Source organism: Eptatretus burgeri, chromosome 11 (genome assembly GCF_056783735.1).
Source record: "Eptatretus burgeri isolate ZD-2024b chromosome 11, Ebu_testis_v1, whole genome shotgun sequence".
Taxonomy (NCBI): Eukaryota; Metazoa; Chordata; class Myxini; order Myxiniformes; family Myxinidae; genus Eptatretus; species Eptatretus burgeri.
This window is the reverse complement of record NC_140971.1, coordinates 73,683,450-73,695,374: the sequence shown is the minus strand read 5'-3', so window position 1 is coordinate 73,695,374 and position 11,925 is coordinate 73,683,450. Positions and strand designations below refer to the sequence as shown.

At 38.8% G+C, this 11,925-nt stretch overlaps 1 long non-coding RNA gene across 1 annotated transcript; it reads left to right on the top strand.

Annotated features, from left to right (window-relative positions):
* The first annotated feature begins 45 nt into the window (after positions 1 to 45).
* On the top strand, positions 46 to 3,846 carry LOC147017381 (uncharacterized). Its single transcript, XR_015049739.1, has 3 exons — positions 46 to 132; positions 1,685 to 1,795; positions 3,767 to 3,846. It is a non-coding gene; the product is annotated as an uncharacterized LOC147017381 (long non-coding RNA).
* The last annotated feature ends 8,079 nt before the right edge of the window (positions 3,847 to 11,925 follow it).

The following is an 11,925-nucleotide window of genomic DNA, read 5'->3' as shown; positions in this document are numbered from 1 at the left end:
TAATATTATGGTTCTTTTTCTGTGCAGAAGAAACCTAAGGAAATCCTTCCTCACATTCCTGATCAACCAAACAATGTGAGGTGTAGTCAGCTTCCAAAAACTTCTGCTTCTGTGGAGAATCTCTCACAAAAGGTAATTTCACCTTTCTTTACATCTCACTACGTGAACAGAATGCTACAAAGGTACCAAACCTTACCTTTCATCTGTCTCATCTGCCTTTGAATCTCAGCACGACTATATATTGTCCAATTGGTGAATCACAGATAGCACTTTACATCAATGGATATACAAAGTTTCCGTATAAAAATCACACCCATGTCCAAAAGAAGCAGTTCAGTTTGGCATATTTCATGTGAACCAGGAAAAGCCAAGAAACGGACAAAGCCCGTTGGAATTACCCTTTGTAATCCGTTGGAATTACCCTTTGTAATCCGTTGGAATTACCCTTTGTAATCCGTTGGAATTACCCTTTGTAATCCGTTGGAATTACCCTTTGTAATCCGTTGGAATTACCCTTTGTAATCCGTTGGAATTACCCTTTCAAACCAACCAGAAATACCCTTTCGAATTACCCGTAAAAACCCTTTATTATTACCCTTTGGAACCATTCTCCTTCAGAACCCTTTATTTTTACCCTTTGGAAGCATTATCCTTTCGAACCTTTTTTTAATATCCTTTGGAACCATTATCCTTTAGAAACCTTTATTATTACCCTTTGGAACCATTATCCTTCAGACCCCTTTATTATTACCCTTTGGAACCATTATCCTTCAGAACCCTTTAATTTTACCCTTTGGAACCATTATCCTTTAGAACCCTTTATTATTACCCTTTGGAACCATTATCCTTTAGAACCCTTTATTATTACCCTTTGGAACCATTATCCTTTAGAACCCTTTACTATTACCCTTTGGAACCATTCTCCTTCAGAACCCTTTATTTTTACCCTTTGGAAGCATTATCCTTTCGAACCTTTTTTTAATATCCTTTGGAACCATTATCCTTTAGAAACCTTTATTATTACTATTTGGAACCATTATCCTTCAGACCCCTTTATTATTACCCTTTGGAACCATTATCCTTCAGAACCCTTTAATTTTACCCTTTGGAACCATTATCCTTTAGAACCCTTTGTTATTACCCTTTGGAACCATTATCCTTCAGAACCCTTTATTATTACCCTTTGGAACCATTATCCTTTAGAACCCTTTATTATTACCCATTGGAACCATTATCCTTTGGAACCCTTTATTATTACCCTTTGGAACCATTATCCTTTGAAATCCTTTATTATCCTTTGGAACCATTATCTTTTAGAACCATTTATTATTCCCTTTTGGAACCATTATCCTTCAGAACCCTTGATTATTACCCTTTGGAACAATTTTCCTTCGGAAATCTTTGGAACCCTTCAGAATTTCCCATTGAATTACCCTTCATAACTCGTGAGAATTACCATTTTGAACGTCTCAGATTTACGCTTTGGAATTTTCCTTTCAAATTTCCCTTTAGAACCCATTGGAGTTACTTTTGGAAACCTTTAGAATCATCTTTTAGCACCCTTTACAATTTCCCTTTTGAACACATAATAATTGGGATCAACTTCTGCCAATTGAACTTTTTTGTATTGTTGAGGTAATTTGAACGATCACTGGTGTAATATTATGGTTCTTTTTGTTTGTAGGAGAAACCGATGGAAATTCAAAAGGACATTCCTCATCTGCATCAGGATGTGCAGCCTCCGGAGTTACAAGCCCACGAAAATTTAGTTTCGATTTCTGATTTCTCGCAAAAGGTAATTTTACCTCTTTATTTACTACTACCTTAACAGAAGTGTGGACATGGAGAATACTTACCTTTGAGCGGTTTCACCTGGCTTTCATTATCAAAGCAACGATAAGTTGTCAGATTGGTGCTTCACAGGCAGGGAAAATGTCTCATCATTGTGTCTTTCATCGGAGAGACGTTAAGCTGGGGTCCCATCTGTTAGTGTTGGTTGGTGGATGTTGAAGATCCCCCAATTCAACACAATCCTTGAACCTTTTGGAAAACATTAAATGACTGCTGCGCAGTTGCTTGTCTTTTTAATCCCCATGTCAACTTATCTGTGACATGGCACATCGTTCTCCAAATGTAATGCAAATACATAATCACCAGAAATTATGACAAGGACAAACACAGTGGAGGGTCATTCAAAGGTGTGAAAGTACCTCAACATAAGGGGTGTGTGACGTTCTCATCAATGTACCTGAAACCCACATTCTTATTATTTCTTTCTTTGAATATTTTCCCTCCAGATTGGTGACTGATCATGTGGTATCAGCCATCAATGCTTTCCTCAAAGTGCCCAAAATATTTCAGTAACCTGCAACTTATTTTCTATTTTCAGTTTTATTGTGTTCTTGGATACTTTTGTTTTTCTTCTGATAGAGAATGTGGTTGTATAATCGGTGCTGGTTTCAGCAATTTAGTCCATGGGCCCAGGCATATATCGGTACCATCTGGGAAACCAAACTTTAGGGCTACTAAGTTATTGGTAGGGACTATATGATTATTTCAATATGTAATAACCGTTCCAGAAGAGCAGCCTCGTGTTTGTATTTTGCATTTTTAACATTTTACCATTCTGAGATATTGACGTTTTACAGAAAATCACACAATGGACTATTGACACATCGCATGAAGGTAATATCGTTCAATAACAGCTCAGGATATGCAGATTTGTGTGCCTTTTCGCTTTCATTATGCGGAGGGTGGGTACGTTCCAGAGATGATAACTACCAATAAGCTGCCGGTCTGCAGTGGTTATCACATCAAAATATGATATATATATATATATATATATATATATATATATATATATATATATATATATATATATACACCAATTCAAAAATCATAACGAGGATTGGTTTCCTTAGATGGTACCGACAAGTGGAATTTCTGGCCTGGGTCCATGGACTAATTTGACATTGTGCAGTGGCTGTTGGTGTCTGTTCTGAACCAAAAATCATTTTCCTCATGAACAAGTCATTCCTTGATCGGTTTGGGTTGAGTTGTTCTTGATGACGATTTCTATTCCCATTGATAACATTGTTTCTCATTCGTAAGAATACTTGGTGTTTCTTGATGCTCATGAGAATTTTTATATCCTCCACTTCTGCCAAATGAAGTTTTTCTGTGCTATTTTTTTTTGTTTTTCCATCGGTACCTGTGCAGAAGAATGAAATTCTGAGTCTTCAGGTCCTTGGTGCTTCCAGTTTTGCTCTACGGATGTAAGACTTGGACTCTGATGAGGGATCTGAGATGGAGACATAATTCCTTTGATACCAGGTCTCTTCGGAGAATTCTGACTATCGCTGGTTGAACTTTGTGTCCAACGAGCCGTTGCTGAGAGAGACTCAAATGAGATTTTTTTTACCTGAAAAGTCCGTAAGCATCAGTTGCAGCTGTAAGGACATGAGGCTCATTTTCCTGACGCGGATCCTGCTCACCAGATTCTCTCAGCGAGGGAGTCTCGCGAGTGGAGGAGGCCAATCAGCCGGCCACATGCCTCATTGCAGCAGGTTGATCGACATCTCAGGGAGATGGGGATGGGCCAGGCATCTGCCTCTGGGATGGCCGGACTGAGGCCCCTGGAGTACTGGCAAAAAGTGGACGCAGCGACGCCCGACTCCAGCACATGCTCTGACACCTGACCTGACCTCTATTGTTGGTATAATTTTATTGATCACTGACGTAATATTATGGTTCTTTTTGTGTGCAGAAGAAACCTAAGGAAATCCTTCCTCACATTCCTGATCAACCAAACAATGTGAGGTGTAGTCAGCTTCCAAAAACTTCTGCTTCTGTGGAGAATCTCTCACAAAAGGTAATTTCACCTTTCTTTACATCTCACTACGCGAACAGAATGCTACAAAGGTACCAAACCTTACCTTTCATCTGTCTCATCTGCCTTTGAATCTCAGCACGACTATATATTGTCCAATTGGTGAATCACAGATAGCACTTTACATCAATGGATATACAAAGTTTCCGTATAAAAATCACACCCATGTCTGACAGAAGCAGTTCAGTTTGGCATTTTTCATGTGAACCAGGAAAAGCCAAGAAACGGACAAAGCCCGTTGGAATTACCCTTTGTAATCCGTTGGAATTACCCTTTCAAACCAATCAGAAATACCCTTTCGAATTACCGGTAAAAACCCTTTATTATTACCCTTTGGAACCATTCTCCTTCAGAACCCTTTATTTTTACGCTTTGGAAGCATTATCCTTTAGAACTCTCTGTTATTATCCTTTGGAACCATTATCCTTCAGACCCCTTTATTATTACCCTTTGGAACCATTATCCTTCAGAATCCTTTATTATTAACCTTTGGAACCATTATCCTTCAGACCCCTTTATTATTACCCTCTGGAACCATTATCCTTTGGAACCATTTATTATTACCCTTTGGAACCATTATCCTTTGGAACCCTTTATTATTACCCTTTGGAACCATTTTCCTTCAGAACCCTTTATTTTTACGCTTTGGAAGCATTATCCTTTAGAACTCTCTGTTATTATCCTTTGGAACCATTATCCTTCAGACCCCTTTATTATTACCCTTTGGAACCATTTTCCTTCAGAACCCTTTATTTTTATGCTTTGGAAGCATTATCCTTTAGAACTCTCTGTTATTATCCTTTGGAACCATTATCCTTCAGACCCCTTTATTATTACCCTTTGGAACCATTATCCTTCTGAATCCTTTATTATTAACCTTTGGAACCATTATCCTTTAGAAACCTTTATTATTACCCTTTGGAACCATTATCCTTCAGAACCCTTTATTATTATCCTTTGGAACCATTATCCTTCAGACCCCTTTATTATTACCCTCTGGAACCATTATCCTTTGGAACCATTTATTATTACCCTTTGGAACCATTATCCTTTGGAACCCTTTATTATTACCTTTTGGAACCATTATCCTTTAGAACCCTTTATTTTCCTTTGGAACCATTCTCCTTTAGAACCCTTTATTATTCCCTTTTGGAACCATTATCCTTCAGAACCCTTGATTATTACCCTTTGGAACCATTCTCCTTTGGAAACCTTTGGAACCCTTCAGAATTTCCCATTGAATTCTCAGGTGTGAAAGTAACTCAACATAAGGGGTGTGTGACGTTCTCATCAATGTACCTGAAACCCACATTCTTATTATTTCTTTCTTTGAACATTTCCCCTCCAGATTGGTGACTGATCAGGTGGTATCAGCCATCAATGCTTTCCTCAAAGAGCCCAAAAATGTTTCAGTAACCTGCAATTTAGTTTCCATTTTCACCGTTTTCATGTGTTCATGGATACTTTTGTTATTCTTCTGATACAGAATGTGGTTGTATAATCGGTACTGGCTTCAGCAATTTGGCAAGGTGCAGCTGCTGTTCGTGTTTCTTCTGAACCAAAAAGCATTTTCCTTTGATTGTAATAATTTGATTAATTTGATTGATCACTGATGTAATATTATGGTTCTTTTTGTGTGCAGAAGAAACGGAAAGAAACCCTTCCTCACATTCCTCTTCCGCCAAACAATGTGAGGTGTCCAATCCGCCAAACTCTGCTTCCAAAAATTTCTGCTCCTGTGAAGAATCTCTCACAAAAGGTAATTTCACTTTTCTTTACATCTCACTACGGGAACAGAATGCTGCAAAGGTACCAAACCTTACCTTTCATCTGTCTCATCTGCCTTTGAATCCCAGCATGACTATATATTGTCCAATTGGTGAATCACAGATAGCACTTTACATCAATGGATATACAATGTTTCGGTATAAAAATCACACCCCTGTCTGAAAGAAGCAGTTCATTTTGGCATTTTTCATGTGAAATAGACAAAACCAAAAAATGAACGAAACCCGTTTGAATTGCCCTTTAGAACACATTAGAATTACCCTTTGAATGCTCTATAATTAGCCTTTAGGACCCTTTATAAATACACTAACACGACTGGTGTTGGATTTGTGGTTAGTGTAGTGGGCTTGGGATCTTGGGGTCCTGAGTTCAAGCCCTGTCAGCCACTGAATTAACACCAGTTGGGGTTGTCATCCTTCTTAGGTCAGCAAAACGAGTGCCAGTGAATTGGTAATAGGGGCATTGCAGCAATGGTGCTCCCATACTTGGAAGCAGTGGTGATGTACTGTTGATCATAGCTGGTTGAAAACATGAAATCATGCCACCACAATAAGTGGAAGTATTAAAAAATATATATTACCCTTTGGAACTCATAACAATTACACTTTGGAATATCCCTTTAGTACCCTTTCGGACCCACGAGAATTAACCTTTAACTCCTTTAGATTCACCCTTTCGATCCCTTTCGAACTATCCTTTGGAAACCATTAGAATTTCCCTTTTGAACCCATGATAATTGCTAATTATAATTCTCTTTGAGAATCCTTCAGAATTCCCATTTATAACTATCCTTTACAATGTACCCTTGAGAACCACCCTTTGGAAACACCCTTGATAATCTATTTGAATTACCATTTGGAATCCTTTTGAATTAAACATGGTGTGGCAGACAGGTTCTTCTTCTTCTTCATTTTGACACATCGATGGATGGACGGATGGACGGACGGATGGAAGGAAGGAAATAGCCAAATATTGAAGCCGCTTCACCGTTTATAAATGTTTTAAAATGTGCCCGTAATTGCACATTTTGGAGTTTGACCTTTTGGCCCCACTCCAGGGCCCGAGTGGTCAGGACCAAATATGATACTGCTCCAGCACTTGCCATGTGATGACCATAACTAGCAAGTTTGGTGAATTTCTGCGCAACCATTTATGAGGAGATAATGTGACGGACAGACAGATAGACAAACCGAGCCAATTGAAATTTCTCCCCATTGTTTTTTTTGAAGTGTGGTGACAAACACAGGCTGGACCTTGAAGGTGATAAGGTACCTTACCATGAGGATTGTGTGAAGTTCTCACCAATGTACCTGAAACCCACATTCTTATTATTTCATACTTTGAACATTTGACTTTCACATTGGTGTCTGATCATGTGGTATCAGCCATGAATGGTTTCCTCAAAGTGCCCAATCGTGTAACAGTAACCTGCAATTTATTGGTTCACGAAAAAATATTTTCACGAAAAATATAAGTGACCACTATATTCGTTATTATCTTGCCAAAACGAAGTTTTTGCAAGATATGTTAGTCAGCTTGTATGTTTCTTTTTCTTTTTTTTGTTTGTTTATTTGTTTGTTTGTCTGTAATCACGTATAAAAAAATTCTGCAGAGCACAGTTATCATTGGAAATTTTTGTAACTTCGCATATCAGAGGCCTATAGAGGTCCCTTTCAGTGCACAAAATTTTGAAGGTCAAGGTCACAGGTCAAGGTCACTTTGTCGCAAATCAGGGGAGTCGACGAAACCCTTATTGTTTGAGTCATTTTGATCGGATCGTCTTCAAGCTTCATGGGAATATAGTTCATGGTCTGGCGCTCAGCTGATTAATTTTGGTGGCGATTGGCCTTGACCTTCATGGTTAGCGCCTGAGGTCAAACATATTTGACCCCAAGGTCAAATTTTCAAGTTGTAGGAACCATATCGTGTAGTACCTCAAATTGAATACCTCGATGAGTGCTTTCTCGATATGTCAAGCTTGAGACGTTATGACGTCATTTGGTGACGTTATGAGGCAAACGCATATTTTTCATGGTTACTCTGTGGAACGATTCTCATCGGAATCTCTCGTCGGCAGATATTCCTGAAGGAGTCACTCCTGGTGGATAGCAGCTCTGTTCACCTCAGTGTGACCTTAAAGAAGTCACACGTGGTCACCTTTAGGCAAGATTCAGGTCACCCTGCGGGTGACATTGTTTTTATTTTTTTGTGTGTCTCTCTGTCTGTCTGTCCCGAGCATAGCTCCGTGGTTTTTGATCCAATCCTGATGAAATTTTGGTAGGAGGTTTATATCATGATATAGTTGTGTTTTCCTGAGAATGGGCGTGGAGCGCTCATTATGGGTGGAGCCACGCCCAAAAAACATGTGTTGTTAGGGGGTAGCCGATTTCAATTTGCATCTTCTCCTTGGGGTTTTGTCGAATCTGACAGGGATTTTGGTATTTGGTTAGCCCAATGGCACCTGCATAGCCCCATGGAGCTCGATTTTTCATTTTCGTCCCAAGGTCAAGGTCACAAGGTCACGAACTTTGAAAATTGCGATTTTGACATAAAAAATTTCTTCTCCGAGGGGTTTGTCGAATCTGGCAGAGGTTTCGGTATTTGGTTAGTCCAATGGCACCTGCATAGCCCCACAGAGCTCGATTTTTCATTTTCGTCCCATCATCAAGGCCACAAGGTCACGAACTTAGAAAATTGCGAAATTGTTTTTAGGGGTTAGCCGATTTCAATTTGTATCTTCTCCGAGGGGGTTTGTCGAATCTGGAAGGGGTTTCGGTATTTGGTTAGCCCAATGGCACCTGCATAGTCCCAATTTTCATTTTTAATTTTAGTCCCAAGGTCAAGGTCACAAGGTCAAGGTCATGAACGTAGAAAATTTCGAATTTTGACAAAAATCAGACGACCGCCCAAACTTTGAGAGCGAGGATGAAAATATTTTTTATGCATAATCTTGAGGTCATTCCCCACCTAAAGTCTTCAAACCATTTTGCTCTATCTCGAACACCTTGCCCGTGGCGCCCCCTTCAAGTTTGTTTTTACGCTTATTTCATCAAAGTCTGGATAATCCGAGGAGTGTGAAATGCTATATAGCCTATATGACGTTATATTGTTCCTGGAATGTTCCAGAGGAAGTTTTGCACGAAAGGTCATAATTCTTGACCTTTGATCTTTAAAGTTCACAAAGGTCAAATTTTCAAAGTTGTGAGAATCGAACCGGGTTTTCGACCTTCTTCGACGAACTAACTCCATTAAGCTATAGCACGTATCCTGTTTCCTTATTTTAATCTCCACAACATTGTTTTGGGACCTTTAAAGGTAATGCAAAGGTCAAATGTTTAAAGTTGTTGAACGAAACCGGGTTTTTGACATTTTTCAGCGAATAACCTGTCACCCGTACCACATCATGTTGATTATTTTTATAACTTGGTCAAACATTATCACATTGTCTCATCCTTGACTTCTGAAACGATATACATCGTCAAATACCGCTCGTGAACCATCATCGTCTTCAGACTTGTTTTCCATTTAAACTATTTAAATGTGTTCATGGTTACTTTTATGATGCTTGTGAAAGAGAATGTAGTTGTATATAATCGGTGTTTGCTCAAGCTACTTGGCAAGGTGCAGCTGTTGTTGGTTTCTGTTCTGAAGGAAAAAATATTGTACCTCATAAACAAGTCATTTCTTGATCGGCTTGGTTTGAGTACTCATGTTGATGAATTATATTCCCATTGATAAAATTATTCATAATTAAGAACATTGTTACTCATTCATCAGAACACTTGATGTTTCTTGATGCTCATAATAACTTTTTTTCTCTTCCTTCTGCCAATTGAACTTGAACTTCATTGTTGGTATAATTCAATTTCTCACTGACCGCACATTATGGTTCTTTTCCTGTGCTGCAGAAACCAAGGGAAATGCCAAGACACATTCCTCATCCACCTGAGGGTGTGCGGCCGGCAAAATTACTCGCCCGCAGAAATATACCTCTGATTTCTGCTTTCTCACGAAAGGTAATTTTACCTCTTTATTTTCCACTACCTTCACAGAAGTGTGCAGAAATATCATACTTACCTTTGAGTTGTCTCTCCTGAGTTTCATTATCAAAGGAACGATAACTTATCAGATATTCCTGTTGGTCAAACCGTTCTGTTGTTAATGCTGTCTCAATCGCCTTCTGCGCTGTTTTATGACATTTGGAGAAGCAGAATACCGATGTTGGGATGCTTTTTGTTCACCACACTCTTATTACTGATGTGCAGTTGCTTTTATTGTTTCTCCCCAGTACAATTTCAATTGCACGTGGAACATCTCTCCCCAAATGTAATTATATATCTGCACAATCAAGTGACATTATTACAAACAACAGTGGAGTGAAGTCGATTGTGCCCCAATTCAAATCCCCACGCTTCCCACGAAAAGCAAAATGGGAAAACGTTCCACCAGGAATTACCCGATATCAAATTTTAAGTTGGATTTTTATTCAATTTTGACCCCTGAAACCCAAAGTCCCCATCCTGTGGAGCATGAATCGGGGAACAAATCGAAAGGTCATGAAGTCTTTCATGCATCCTTCCTCTTGATTGCGTCCACAATGTTTCCGTAAAAATGTTTTAAAATGTGTTTGTAATTGTGGGGTCAGGGGGAGGGGTCAGGGCCAAATATTTTTTTCATGCGTCCTCCATCTTGATTGGATTGACAAAGTTTCATTAAAAAATCGCACCCGCGTCCGAATGAAGTGTTTCAGTTTGGAATTGCTCAAATGAACCAGGAAAAGCCCAGAAACGGACAAAACCCTTTGGAATTACCCTTTCCAATCCGTTGGAATTACCCTTACAAACCCACAAAATTTGCCCTTTGGAAATACCCTTTAACACCCTTTATTTTTACCCTTTGGAACCATTATCCTTTGGAAACCTTTATTATCACCCCATGTAACCATTTTCCTTTGAAAACCTTTGGAACCCATCAGAATTTCCCTTTGAATTACCCTTCACAACTCGTGGGAATTACCATTTTGATCGTTTCACATTTACTCCTTAGAATTTTCCTTTCAAATTACCCTTTAGAACCCATTGGAATTACCTTTTGGAACCCTTTAGAATGATCTTTTCGCAGTCTTTACAATTTCCCTTTTGAACACATAATAATTGGGATCAACTTCTGCCAATTGAACTTTTTCTGCATTGTTGAAGTAATTATGATCGATCACTGATGTAATATTATGGTTCTTTTCGTTTGTAGGAGAAAACGATGGAAATTCAAAAGGACATTCCTCATCTGCTTCAGGGGGTGCAGCCTGCGGGGTTACGAGACCGCAAAAATTTAGTTATTCTTTCTGATATCTCGGAAAAGGTAATTTTACCTCTTTATTTCCTCCGACCTTGACAGAAGTGTGGACATGAAGGAAACTTACCTTTGAACGGTCTTACCTGGCTTTCATTATCAAAGCCATTATTTGTTGTTCGTGATGTTGTTCGTTATTGTTCGTGATGGTTGGTGGATGTTGAAGATCCCCCAATTCAACACAATCCTTGAACCTTTTGGAAAACATTAAATGACTGCTGCGCAGTTGCTTGTCTTTTTAATCCCCATGTCAACTTATCTGTGACATGGCACATCATTCTCCAAATGTAATGCAAATACATAATCACCAGAAATTATGGCAAGGACAAGCACAGTGGCGGGACATTCTAAGGTGTGAAAGTACCTCAACATAAGGGGTGTGTGACGTTCTCATCAATGTACCTGAAACGCACGTTCTTATTATTTCTTTCTTTAAACATTTCTCTCCAGATTGATGACTGATCATGTGGTATCAGCCATCAATGCTTTCCTCAAAGAGCCCAAAAATGTTTCAGTAACCTGCAATTTATTTTCTATTTTCACTGTTTTAATGTGTTCATGGATACTTTTGTTATTCTTCTGATAGAAAATGTGGTTGTATAATTGGTGCTGGCTTCAGCAATTTGGCAAGGTGCTGTTGATGTCTCTTCTGAACCAAAAATCATTTTCCTCATGAACAAGTCATTCCTTGATCGGTTTGGTTTGAGTTGTTCTTAATGACGATTTCTACTCCTATTACTATTCCCATTGAGGACATTGTTACTCATTCGTAAGAATACTTGGTGTTTCTTGATGCTCATGATAATTTTTATATCCTTTACCTCTGCCAATTGAAGTTTTTCTGTGCTATTTTTTTTTTGTTTTGCCATCGGTACCTGTGCAAAAGAATGAAAGTCTGA